This window comes from Balaenoptera acutorostrata, chromosome 11 (assembly GCF_949987535.1).
Source record: "Balaenoptera acutorostrata chromosome 11, mBalAcu1.1, whole genome shotgun sequence".
Taxonomy (NCBI): Eukaryota; Metazoa; Chordata; class Mammalia; order Artiodactyla; family Balaenopteridae; genus Balaenoptera; species Balaenoptera acutorostrata.
In genome coordinates, this window is record NC_080074.1 from 93518509 (window position 1) to 93533145 (window position 14637).

Sequence of the window (14637 nt, forward strand, 5' to 3'; positions counted from 1 at the left end):
ACTCTTTTTATTACCCTGCAATTCTATTTGCTGGATTAAAAATCAGAGCTTCCATATTCTTTGATATGGGGAGGTTATTTTCTGGCTCTTTAGAAAGCTATCCCTATCCCTGCTACACACAATACATAAGGGAACATTTAGCCTCGTATTTCATATGCCATCCCTTACTATATAAAGCCCCCTAGAATACATAATAAAAAGATAAATGAAAAGCACATTAGAAATGCACCTAGTGGTGGGAAGCCAGCCAATGTTGATTGCAGATGTTTTGTTTGAAACAGTGGCTATATTGAGGGGGGAGACATGCTCTTTATATAAAAGCTAGTCTTGCCAGAGAATTCTGGGAGGAAAGAACATGCTCTAACGAATACCATCTTTATCTCAAATATGCATATCAGATGTATGCATTTCACTGTATTTTCTTCTAGATTACCCTATGTATTACATATAGGTCATGTTTTTTTAATCATTTATAGTTATTCTTTCAGAGTATTTTATCAATACGTCTTCATTACATGAAGTTAACAACCTAAGGATGCACTCAGTTTGAGTTGACACACCACTGCGTTAAAGTAAAAGTTAAAATTTCATCGTTTCCAACCCCCCAAATAGCAAACATGGCTTCCTGTAGTCCACACTCATCTTCCACTTTTCTGTATGCCCTGTGCTCCAGCCACGCTGAACTTTTCACTCTTCCCTAAATAAGCGTGTTCTATGAGGCCTCCTTTTTCTGTCTAGGCTGAATCCTCTGCCTGGCAAACACCTAGTCTCCTGCCAAGTGCCTGCTCTAAAGATATCACTTGCGGGAAAGCTTCGCTAATCTCGGAGACTGAGTGAGACATGGCTTGATCAGCCTCCCTCACTCTGGCACTCACAGTACTGTGTTCTATTTGGTGGCAAATGTGTTTTGCATCCTCCTGTAGACCATGAGCAACTTAAGAGCTCTCCAGGATGAATAACAATATCTGGCATAGAATAGATGCTTAATAAAGATTTGACAGACTAATCCATCCATTGGACAATGAGATTTACCATTCAGGAATGTTTACATAATCCCAGAATCTCCAGATCAGTAATTCATGGCTAAATTATTCAATAATGTGCCAAAGAGGGTGATGAGCTGGGAAAAAAAAAACTTAGGAACAAATTAACCTGGAATAAAGCAAGGCTCGGTAAATAAAGTATGGCTCATGGAAAAGCAGATGTGCGTGTTTCCAGGGGGGCCCATAGAGACAAATGGGGGGGCTGAGCCTCCCAGCTGCTCGGTCTAAATGATATGGCCACTGGCGATGCTGATTCCACAGATCAAGGGTGTGCAGCCCCGCTTTCACACCCAGAGGCTATGATGAACAATGCACACCCTCACCTTTCACATTTTCCTTGACAAGTGAATGTTATAGTGGAGTGCCAGATTAGCCCTGATTCCAGTAAAACAGACAAAAATTAGAGTCCTCTGTCTTTCAGATGCCAGCTCTTTAAAGCAAAACAAAATGAAAGAAAACCAGAAAATCAGACCTGTTTCCTTAAATACAAGTTCATAAAATACAACCAGCTCAATTCACCAGCTTTGTTTTAAAGTGGCAGGAAGAAGAAGGAGGTGCTGTGGCAGTTCAAGGTCCCAAGCTATGGTAACACGTCTTCTTGAGCTTCACCTGAGTTTCAACAAGAAGACATTTTTTTTTTTAATATTTATTTATTTATTTATTTTATTTGGCTGTGCCAGGTCTTAGCTGCGACATGTGGGATTTTTAGTTGCAGCATGTGGGATCTTTAGTTGTGGCATGCGGGATCTAGTTCCCTGACCAGGTATCGAGCCCAGACCCCCTGCAGTGGGAGCGTGGAGTCTTAACTGCTGGACCACCAGGGAAGTCCCAAGAAGACATTTCTGATTAACATTATTAATAATCTCTCTTGGGATTTGTGGGAGGTCTTAGGTGAGCCATACAAAATTTCATACACTGGGTACCAAAGTGACTCCAAATATTAAGACAAAACAGATGTGGTTTAGGTCTTTCAGTATTGTTTTGTCTACAGAACATAAAACAAAATGAACAATGCATTACGTGAAACAGCAGACTTGTCAAAATGCTCAGGTAATATGCTATGGAGAGGTGAAAAAAAAAAACCGCATTTATCTAATCCACCCTCCGGAAATGGCAGAATTCCAGGTTGTTTGGAATAAGAACCTGTGATAGAGATGAACCTTTGTGGATCCCGGAACACTCCAACTCAGTTAGAATGGCTATTGTCCCCGATGAGAAAATCAGCTGTTTATGCTTCTGGTTTATAGCTCCAAGTTCTCTTTTTCCTCTGTTGAAAAATCTCACACGTTAATAAACATAAATGAAAAATATTTCTGGTCTAAAATTAAATCCTATTGCTTTGATGGATCATTAAACCCCACTCACAGATTCTTTCCTCCAATCTGAAGTTTTTGTGGCAAGAATGTTAATTTTTTAACTCCCAGCAACCATTTCAGCTCAAATTCTTTGACAGAGATGACCAGGGACACAGAGGGAATGAAACACTTAGCAGGGCCGGCCTTCGTGCTTTTTATGCCCCAAGTAAGGAAACAAGAACAAGATTATAGTGGCCCTGAATGGAATCAGAAATGGGAGAGAGGTTTTCTCCCACGACAAGAGGCTTCTTGAAGAAAAACAACGTTAAGATGCAATCTGTATCGGGGAAGCCCCTCAACGCCTGCTCCAAGTTCCTGTGATTTTGCAATCCATCCAGAGTATCAACACCTGAAGACAGTGCCCCCAAACTTCTGTTTTCTCCTGGACATGAGTAAATGCCTGGTTTTGAATTCAGGAAGCCAGAGGCACCCTAGACGCACTGACAGACACATAGGAGATGCCAAGGGCTGCTTTCAATTTGAGCCTGAAGTTTTACATTTTAAGAAGACAAATGAACAGCATTACCTGTTTACTTCAATATTGACAAAGGAAAAGCCCGTGTCCCCCTTGCACCTGTTAATACTTGCTCCTTCTACCATGTGACCCAGGCAGCTGCTCATTTCAATTAGCCCAGGGCCAGTCTTGGCATTTACCCACAGAAACAGTACCGCACAAAGAAGTGCCTCTGTGCCTTCGTGCTGGCGGGCCTCCAAGTCACACTCAGCTTTCAAAAAAAGGTGAAAGTAAAGAAAAACATTGATGTTAAGAATTCTCCTTATTTGAGGGACAAAAGAGGAGTATGGGATTAAGAGATGCAAAGTACTATACATAAAATAGATAAGCAACCAGGATTTACTCTATAGCACAGGGAACCAGATTCGATATGTTGTAATAACCTATAATGGAATACGATCTGAAGAAAAATAACTGAATCACTTCACTGTACATCTGAAACTAACACAATATTGTAAATCAACTATACTTCAATTAAACAAAGATATTTCTCGATTTAAAAAAATTGAAAAAAGAATTCTCCTTATTTGTCTAATAATAATTTTTTTAAATATATCTGAATAAGAAGTAATTGCCCAGCCTGTATCTCTTGCCTTCAGTGTTGTTTGTTTTCAAAATTAGGTCCTCTGGTTAGAAGGAATTACAGACTCTCTCACTTCCAGCTCATGTCTACCATCATTTGGAGGTGGGGGCTGGGAGCATGGAGACAATCTCTGTGTATATTCAGTGATGAAAACACCGATGGCAGCTTCCTCCCTGAATTGCTGCTGAAAGCCCTACCATTCTTTGTCTCTCTTTCCCAAGCACCATCAGACATTACTTTTTCATGTGAGTTATATTGAATGTGCCTGTTTATGACATCCCTAAGAGATGCACAGAGACATTTCTTTATTCACTTCCCACGTCTTCACTGCTGCTAGCACAGGAAATTTATCACCTCCTGGGCAAAGACCATGCTCTTACTTTTAGTGAAGCTCTAATCTTGCTGTGAGACATTTGATATATGCCTGGTGCTGGAAAAGTTCCTTGATTCAGATAATGAGGGGTGGGTACCTTCAAAACTACCTGTCTGTTCTATTACACATGGATGGAGAAATATCCTGCTCTGGCCCACGGTGGTGAGTTACTTCCTTTTGCTTCATGATAGAAAATGAGCCAGCTGACTGGGTCTGTCTTGTGTCTACGCAACCATCTGGAACACCATGTCAAGGGGTAAGCAGACATGTTTCCCGGGCCTTCACTGCCTCCGTAAACTGGCCTCAGCGGGGAACTTCTCTCTCATTTGCCAGGAGGTACATCTGTAGACAATCTCGTTTTTCAGTCTGAGTGTTTACACATTTAGTAAGAGGGCAGGTTCTATAAAACTCCTATATCTGTATATATTTGTTTTGCTGTCAAGTTCCCTGTAGTTTTTGTTTGTTCAGGGGCTGAGTTTGTAGCAGGTGTTTGGAACAATTAACAGAAGCAGGGATACCAGTAGTCGGCAAAGGGTGGAAGACTATGAAACCAAAGCTTGACATTTTAAAAAACAAAGACACTTAAAAAATACACTTAAGAACTGCAGACTAGAACACACCAATAGTGTCATTTAATCTATTATAATTAAACTATGAATACACGCCTTGGCCATAAAATCTTAGACTAAGTATAAAAATGTCACGTTTATGAATATATTTTATATGATTTCTTTTTAATACTAAAACCATATTCGATAGGACTTGTAAAGCTTGAAAAGTGAGACATATATCAGATCTGTCTATGCAAATGACAGAATCAGTCCATTCTATTTGCTCCAGGTTGGGAAAATGCACATACAGAGAGAAGAACCAGGAATGCTTTGAGCATTTTTGCTGTTTGCAGAAACTTATAATCAGATGGAGGGAGGCTTCTTGCTTCTGTGTGGGTGACTAAGATAGTTAATTGGAGCTATGCCAAAGAGTCTTTTTCATATCAAAGCAGTTTGGGGAAAATTATATTTATTTGGATGGTTTCACACTTTGAGTTTTGATTTCATTAAAATCAGCATGAATTTACAATTATAGATTTCCAACTTATTCCATAAGCATAAATGCCAACTCATTTACGTTCTGACAAATAACACAGGCCCAAACACTTTGCCTAGAGAAGAATAACTGGTCTCAATCCTCTGTTTTTCATGATTTTAACAAAAGAAGTTTGAGCAGTTCTTTCTACTCATATTCATTGACCCACTAGGTGCTGGCGTTATATGCATGGGGTAGATTTGGTCTGTAGAAGTTCCCACTTTATTTGTGAAGACAGGTATATTAAAATTTATAAAATACCGTATAATCCTTCACAGAATTGTGTCAACCGGTTACTCCCAGAAGAAGGAGTAGTACTTAATTCTGCTACTACAGTCATAGACAGTCTTTTTGAAAAGTTAACATTTTAACTAAGCCTCTGAGTATAATCAGAAAGAAGGTACTACATCAAAAAATTTTCTCTGCGTGCTTGAATTAGCAGAATATCACTGGGTTGCTAGATAAGGAGACCAGTGGGCTATTAAGAATACTGAGTAATCTTTATAGTGAAAGAAGTCAGCCTTGCCACGGTGGTGTGGATGCCTTAGGAAAGGTGAAAGTCATTGTCCAAGAATTGGTGGGCAGGAGAGAGAAAGAGAATGAGACACTAAGAAAGAAACTGTATATAAAGTAGCACTAAAGGGGAAAAGAGCCAAAGAAAAGCAGAAAATGTCCCCAAATTGGTGGTCATATGTAGAACAAAAGAGGTTAGGTGGATTAATAAACGGTGTGGGGTTCAGGTCAATTTAGGCCCCTTCTCTCCCTGAATCATTAAGGTTAAGAGCTCTCACTGACTTTCATCTTCCAATAAAGTCTAATTATCCATAAGGACCTAGCCAAGTAGTTGATTATTTTTCAAATTGGTCCAGTGTCAGATAGATATTAAATCAAAATGGCATTCACCCTTCTACCCAGGCTTACCCCTTTCTCCAATCTACATTAACTCTTCTTGGGGGCCTCACATTCCTATTCTTCATGGCAAACTACCCAAACTACACTTTTCATTCAAGCATAGATGTCTTTCTAGACCAAGTGATGAATAGATTCACATAACAGGCCTTACTAAGTATTGTTGACCTTGAGTGTATTGCTAGCACTAAAATGTATATTCTCTCCTATCCTTTTACCTAGTGTATCTTGCATTAGGCTTTCCCACTTATCAAAGACAAAATGATTGTAAAGTAAAATTCATCATCTGTGGCTATTAAGCCATCATAAATTGATAGTATTTCCAAGGGAACAGGCAGATGGCTAGCTGCCTAGATATATGACATTAGGAAGGAGAAAACAACGTTTCATAAATACTAGATATTTTTCTTTCTTGTATGATAACCTTCTTAAGAGTATATGTCTTATCTTTGTTTGGATAAGTTTATTTGGACTGTCTGTTTTTATTTTTATTCCCAATATCTTTAAACTCTGTAAATCAACTCTCTCTCTATAAATTTCCTTCCAAAACTCCTCCCCATAGAACTGTATCTTGAGTTATATTTAGCACATGATGACATGTATGTGGTTGACTATAGACAAGTAGGCACTGAACACGGCAGTGCAGCCAGTGAAAATTTATGGGTTAGCCCACAGAATAAAAAAGGTGAACATTGCTTTGTAGGGAGAAAACAAGCCAAAATGTTCTGGAATTAATTATACTGTTAATTCACGACTTGGCTAGGTCTATAGTACCTGCCCATTCTAAAGGAAGCAGCTCAATCAACCCTTCTTCACAGAGCACAGGAATAAGATTCAAAAGACCTGAATTTGAGTTTATCTCATATATTTCCTGGCTCTACAAATTTAAATAACATAATCTCCTTGAGCCTTACATTCCTTTTTAATAAACTGGGGATAATAGCACCTTTCCTGCCTGCCTCATGTACTGTTTGGAAAAATCAAATAAGGTGATGTATGTGCTAGGTTATTGTGCTGGGCCGGACCACAAAGGCTGGTTCAGTTTCCAGGATTAGTGAGAAGGACCACAACGAAGACTCCGTGCAAGGTATACAGGCAAGATGAAGGAGAGATAAAGATGGGATGGGATGCACCACCCTGATGACTTCTTATTCCCACTGAATGTATACCTGAAGTTTGATAGTCTTAGCGATCCAATAAAGTATTCACCAAGTCAGAAGATTCCAGAACTCACTGCATTTTAAGTCACTGATGGCTAGTGGAGCAGTGATTGGAATAGGTTACATACGGCCAAATTACCCAGATTTAACATCTTGGTTCATAATCTCTTTCTGCGCCATTGTTATGTAACCTACTATTTCCATGTTCAATTTCTTAGACTTATTCAAAATTTTCATGTAATGAACCTGACCGTGGCCTATCACAGTTCCAAAATTTTTTTTAAATATGATGTTAATGCAAGACAAGAAGCTGTTAGGTTCATATGGTTTGGTCTTACAAAATACAGTTGCCTCTAACTTATTAAAGAGCTAATTGTGATGTTGTGGATTATCCAGGACTTTAGAATTTATTCTTTTTCCTCTTTTGGTGCACTTTTGAAAAATTCATTATTATTTAATATATACAAAGAGACTAGATAGATAATAGTGTGCATAATTTACGTCACAGAAGGGCTGAAACAAATAACACCATCATCACACCAGGCACCTAAAAATGGGCCTGGAGAGATATTTTTACTGATGTGCAATGAACTCAAAATGAAGCACTGCCATTCTCAGTTCTATCCTAGAGCTAGATAGCCTCACAGCCCAGGAAGTCCTCTCCTTGAGATGGATGTAGATGAGGATGGATGCAGCAATAGTTTATCACAGATCATGACTCAGCTCTTTTGGAACCTGAGTCCCTGTTCACAGTAGAGGTGGGAGTTTTTGGAGCAGGAGTAAAACATGATTTTAACACACCAGCTGCGGCAGCTATGTCAGACCTAGGCTTAGAGCCTTCAACACTCACTTGTTCTACATTCCGGCATTTAAAACAGGGTTTCTCCCTTCCTAGCTTACCTTTCGCAAGGCTTTTTTGTTTTTTGGCCGGGATCTTATTTCCCCAACCAGGGATGGAACCCTGGCCCCAGCAGTGAAAGTGCCAAGTCCTAACCACTGGACCACCAGGGAATTCCCTCACAAGTCTCTTTATTATGTTATTTTTTATTTTTATAATATTTATTTATTTATTTATTTGGTTGCACTGGGTCTTAGTTGTGGCAGGCGGGCTCCTTAGTTGTGGCATACACGTGGGATCTAGTTCCCTGACCTGGGATCGAACCCAGGCCCCTTGCATTGGGAGCACGGAGTCTTATCCACTGCGCCACCAGGAAAGTCCCCCTCACAAGTCTCTTTAAACCAATGTTCAGATCTATCACTCACTGACTTTTGTCCAAGACCTGGTTGTTATTATAACTCCTTTACTTAATTTATGGTAAATAAAATACGGTAAATAGAGTAAAAATATTTTTATGGCCAGGCCTTGCTAATGAAAATAAAATCATGTTTGTAACTTTTAAACAGAAAAACATACTCAGTATCACAACCTTAACATGATTACTGTGAGTTTCCTGTTTTTCCAAAGAAGATAATCTAAACGACATTCTGTAGGAAAGTTCTCATGCACAATCTAATTTCTTTCAGTGAGATGATGAGCTAATCACAAACAAAAGTTTACACTCTCTCCTAAGCAACATGCCACACTAGGAGACTGGATGACAGAGTAAAAGGATATTCCAGTGGAGTGAGGAGATCCTTGTTTTAACCTGAGACTTGGCCATGTAGCTTTGTGTAAATCACTTTGCTTTTGGGGGTCTTATATTTCTTACTTATAGAATGGGTTCCATCACCCTTAAGGTCCCTTCCTGATAAAGTTCCTCATCTATAAAATGACTATAATAACAATAGGCACCCCCAGGGCTGCAGTGAGGATTAGATGATATTCAGCACAGAGTTTGTTTTAAGGACATTAACAAAAGTTCAATAAATTAAATATTTCCATGATAATTTTATTATTAATATTTATCCTAGTTATTTATTGTCAGGACTGTTATACTACTATGATATGAATATGCTACATTGGCATATTTACTCTACATAATATAAATATGTAAGCTCTTTACAGAATATTTAGATCCGTACAATAGTTGCAAAATATACTGGAAATGAAGGCCAAAATACTGGAGTTAGAATATCTTAGAAGTTTAGGTTTTGATCTTTGAACAAACAAACTTATCATTACTGTTTTATGAATTCTAGAAAACAGCCAAACAAGTTTAACAGGTTTTGTCTGTTCCCTCTGATCTTGTTTTTCGTGTGTTTAGTATCTGATTGGCAAGGACTTGTACTTGATGAACTGATAACGGTCAACATCACCAGGGAACTTCTCTTTATGCAGGGAGCTGATGGCCAAACCTTGGCCTCAAGCATGATTAATATGCCCAATATTCTCCTTCAACCTCCACAACTTATTCAGAACCTAAGGAAAGAGACACTTGGGGGAAACAGACTATTACTTTGTTTCCAGCTGTTTTCTTTTCCAAACTTTTTTCCAAATGTTTTGGACTGAAGTATTGCAGCATGATTCATAAAGACATTAACCTACATTAATGTTTGTAGATATGGATGTTAATTTGTGAATTCTTATTTACATGTGTAATTCATATATTCTCCTGTGGAGCAGAAAATTCATTTCCTCATTTTTTTAATGCTAACTCATTCTCATCTCTGGTTTCAGCTAAGGAAGTACAAAAACACTCTCGCAAATTTCAGTTGATTGAATCTTTAATAGCAATTTAAAGTCTGAACTAAGGAAAAACTTGAAATGTTTACAAGGTAAATGTTCAAAGATTAATACCACTTTCTTGCCTGGAAAGACTTTGTAACTTACTAGGACAAGACATATCATATACGACTACAAGGACATGAAGCTGATTAGCAAAACAATTAGATAATTATATTATTATATTAATAATCAGCCTTTATAATAATAATTATTATATCAAAATAGAATTGCTTTCCAAAGTAGTTACCTCATCAGACTATATGCTTATTCTAACGACTCTGCCATAGCTCAAAACATTTTGAGATCTCCTCCCTTGTAATTGTATTCATTATCAATTTCAGTAAGAAATTTAAATAATATAGAGGTTTACCTGAAGAGTAAGTTTCCAATCTTGATTATTCATGTTCTTTATAGGAATACGTACTAATAAATTTGTGCTTTTTCCAAAAATCAAATGCATCCTCAAAATGTAAATATTGGCCATTTTTTAAGGATTTTGGAATAAGAAATAAAATGGAATCATAGGTCCATAGGTCCTTTTTATAATATACAGTCATGAAACATTTTTTAATTACCAAAACTAATACAAAAGCAATGCCAAGGGGCTTCCCTGGTGGTGCAGTGGTTGAGAATCTGCCTGCCAATGCAGGGGACACGGGTTCGAGCCCTGGTCTGGGAAGATCCCACATGCCGCGGAGCAACTGGGCCCGTGAGCCACAACTACTGAGCCTGCGCGTCTGGAGCCTGTGCTCCGCAACAAGAGAGGCCGCGACAGTGAGAGGCCCGCGCACCGCGATGAAGAGGGGCCCCCGCTTGCCGCAACTGGAGAAAGCCCTCGCACAGAAACGAAGACCCAACACAGCCAGAAATAAATAAATAAATAAATAATTAAAACAAAACAAAACAAAACAAAACAATGCCAAACAAAAGGTTATGATTATACACATAGGGAGTCCAATATGGGCAGAGGTAGGAAAGAAAGCTTCAGGAAGCAGGTAAAATTTAAGTGAGGTCTTGAGTGATAGAGGTGGATAAGTATGTAACACTACAGGGTAATATGTCACAGATGATATGTTTTAGATCTAGAAGAAACTCCCTAATTTTACTGTTAAGGAAACAGAGAACCAAAGAGATGTGATTACTTTCTCATAGAAATCCAACTAGTTAGAGAGCAGGAATTGGTTTTACTGAGGGTTGGTCTCGGGCTGTTTTCATGATAATAGGAATAACATCTCTGTGTTCAGTCAAATCCATAAGTGGTTTGGAGTATGGAATAGGATTTTTTATTTACTGCATTATAAAACCTAACAGATTGTTTTAATGTTAAATTCAAATCTAGCAGTATATTCTGTTAACATTTAAAATTTGTTTTCAAGTTTAAAATATGTTACATGCCTTTCAAGGTAAAAGAGACCCTTTTATATTTTATTAATTTCTAGATAATTACGAGTACGCTCATGAAAATTGGTAGAATGACAAATGTGATATAAGATCCCCACGATGGGAAATGTTCAGCATGTATAGATAAGGCGTTGTCTGGAGATAACAGCTTGATTACCTTTAAAAAGAGGGGAACAAAAAGCTTATAGGAGGCTAAATTTCTCTATGTGGAAAATATTTTTCTTATAGCTATCAGCACACTTACAAAATTCACATCTTACTGCAAAGATAGAATTGAAACTCTGAAAGCTGCTGTGATTACTATAAAGAAGCCCCAGTGTTGAACTAGAGGGAGCGTTTCACAGGAAAAATGATTTCCTCTGCCCGTGTTATGAAGGGGTTAATTATGAGACCTGAGATAAGGTGTTGGAACATCTAGGTACTTCATCAAGCCATGGAGTCAGGAAACAAGGGAGAACAGATGAAGGTGCTGGGGATAATAATGATGGCAAGTAATGATTTCCCTAGAGGTGAACTGATCTATGGCCACAAGCAAAGAAAAAAAGGCTAGAAAGTACCATAACATTACCTTGGAGTACTTAACAGACTCGAAAGCAGTAACCCTGTGTCAAAAAAGGCCCATCAGCCTGCTCATTTTAGGTAAAAGAGTTATGCCAAAGTACAAGAGGGGAATGCAAAATTCACATATGAAATTAAACAGCTGAAAGGTATGATTTAACAATGCTCAAAACTCAATAAGCCAAAGATAAACAGCAAATTAGATGACTCAATGTCAGGAGGAAAAAACATCTTCCATCGATCCCATCGTCAAAAATTAATCTGCCTGAGAATGCCCTCTGCTCCAATCCCCGAGCTGATGAAGAGGGGAGAAATGGAGTAAAACCTATGTACGAACGCTTCACCTTCAGGCTAGACCCTGATTACAATCTCCTGTGAGACATTTCAGCATGAAGCACCTCTCATGTTGGGACTACAAAATTAAATTGCGATCAATACTTTACAAAAATAATTGGGGAAAAATGTTCAGAAGTCAGAGCTGCACTGTGTGTCCACAAACATATGAAAGTTATTTTTTTTTTCTACCTTTCTGGGGGTTATTCTTCAGGATAGATCAGTTCAAAGGTGTCTCTTGACAATACTGTTCTTGGAATGGTTTCGCTCACCTTGTTAGGGAATTTTAAAGGCAGAGGAGCATTTACAGCTAACCAAGAATGGGAGCTTATTGCTGTATTCTGCTTTCTTTTCTTTGGAGTGCTAATCTCAGCCTGTAAATTCTTCTTGTCTCCTCTCCCTTTGATGTTGATTTAAATTCCTTTGCAAATTAATTTTCCGCATTAAATAGAAATGACAAAAAAATGTTATATTCCAACGAAACTAAAGAAAAAAACAAACCAAAAAAGATGTGGTAGATTTTGAGAACTTTGCTTAAGATTGGATTCTGAATCCCTCACTACATTTAAATGTTGACCTCTGTAGTTAAATTTAGGGTAAAATGTATTGAATCAAACTCTTTCCTGCCTTGAATAATGCTTAGTATTCAGCTTTTCCTTCTTGTCTCCCTCTGAATGAGTTCTTATTTTTGGCAAAGATTTACTTTTTAATCCGTAAAAAAGAAGGGGAAGTGGAAAATGTAAATGCCTATGTAAAATTCTTGCTTTTTCAATAAGTGCTCATTTGGGGTTTTGTTAGACAGTGAGTTCAAAATATTGTACTTTTATAATTGCTTTTTTGGAATCTACATAGGCTTTTCTGGGTTTTTATTCGTGGTGCGACCCTCTGAGAAGACAGACTACTGATTTTCCTCATGTGAATCATTTGTTATAACCCGAGTCACACAAACAGAGGGAAAAAAAGCAGCTGCATTAAGAATACACAGTACAAACCACACTAAAGTAGGTGGTATGTGGCTAGCTCAAGGGGAGTACCCGAAGAGGAGTAGTCAATGGCTTGGTGTCGTCCTGGGGGAAAGGGAGGTATTGAGTAGTGTCTTATAGGGCTTTGGGACTGGGGGAAGGAATTGAAAGTGTGCTTATTAAGTATGAAAATGACGTCTTGAACTAGATTGCAAAAACCTGAGAAGAGGTGAATACCATTTAAAGTGACCTTCACCGAAGAAATGACAGCGCCCTCAAGAACAGGAGGCAAGGGCAGATTTTATTGGGCACCCCCAAATGAAACAGGCAACTTGTGTCTCATGAATTAACTGATAGATTTCAAATCGGTTACCTTCCACTACTCTTCATGCTCTTGAACAACTGTTATTATTTTCACACTGTTATTCTGATCAGAAAGATAGAATGCAACATGATTTTAAGATTCACTGGAGGTGAACATAACAGAGATGAGGAAGAAAATATGCAGCAGGATCAGGAGGGAGAGGAAGGAGAGACATCGAACCTTCCCTTAGACAACCTATGGCCCAACCTACTGTGTCCTCCACACAATGCACTCCCACAAAATACACTTTCTGCTCACTCAGAAATGTACCTTCTGGAACGTGCTTCACAATTGCAACTGTGTAACACTGACTCAACTCCTCAAGTCTCAGTTCAGACATCTGCCTTTCTAGAAAAATCTCCCTAAATCTCCCAACCCCGTAATTAGGCATCTTGACCCTGTGTATACATTTATTATGACATTTCTCTTAATATATTAAAATTAATTTTTTCCCTACTAGATGGTGATATTTCTAATAGACTGGTTTGTCTTTCATTCATCTTTGTACACTCAGACATTTTTCCAAAGTAAATAACCCAATTTCTTTTCAATGTTCTTTCACTGATTTAATTTTCCGACTTTTAACTTGCTGTGTGTCACATGGGACTTATCGACTTGAGGTTTGGATTCTTCATCTCTAAAGTGAAAGGGTTGGACTAAATAAAATGTCTCTAAGGTCCCTTCTGGGTCTAAAATTTCAGGCAATAAAAATGATTGAATATTTTGCTAAAAAGCTAATCACAATGCCTGCCCCAGCCATACCCAGTTCTACATGGCATGAAATGACTCTTTAAAAAATTATTGTTCTTGTTTGTTTGTGTTCTACATGACACCACCTCACCCTTGGCTCTAGCAATGGTCCCTCACCAGAGACATCACATATTAAGTCATACCACATGAAATTGCTGATATTTGCTTGTTTTGACATATGCACCTGTTAATTTTAGGTGGATCAAACTAACATCTGACTATTCAGAGAATGGTGGCATGGCTTCGTAATAAAGTTTGAGTAAGATCAATCTGAGTCCCTTCCCAGAACTGAATAGTGAAACAAACCAAGAACCAAGCAATTGGCAGGATGTGGAAACTGCACATAAGACTGAAGAGGTAGGAAGCAGAGGACAGGTCAAAATGGGGAAGGAGGTGTCTGGAGATGCAGGGTCATGGTGACCTGAAATTGCAAGGAAACAATGTCCATTTGTTAGCGGAAAGCATGAGGTAAGGAAAAGAGATACTCAATAGAAAGATGAAGTAGCGAAAGGAGAATGGAGTAGTGAGCAACTGGGCCATGTAAATACTGGAGTTCCTTAGTATATACACATGAATGCCAG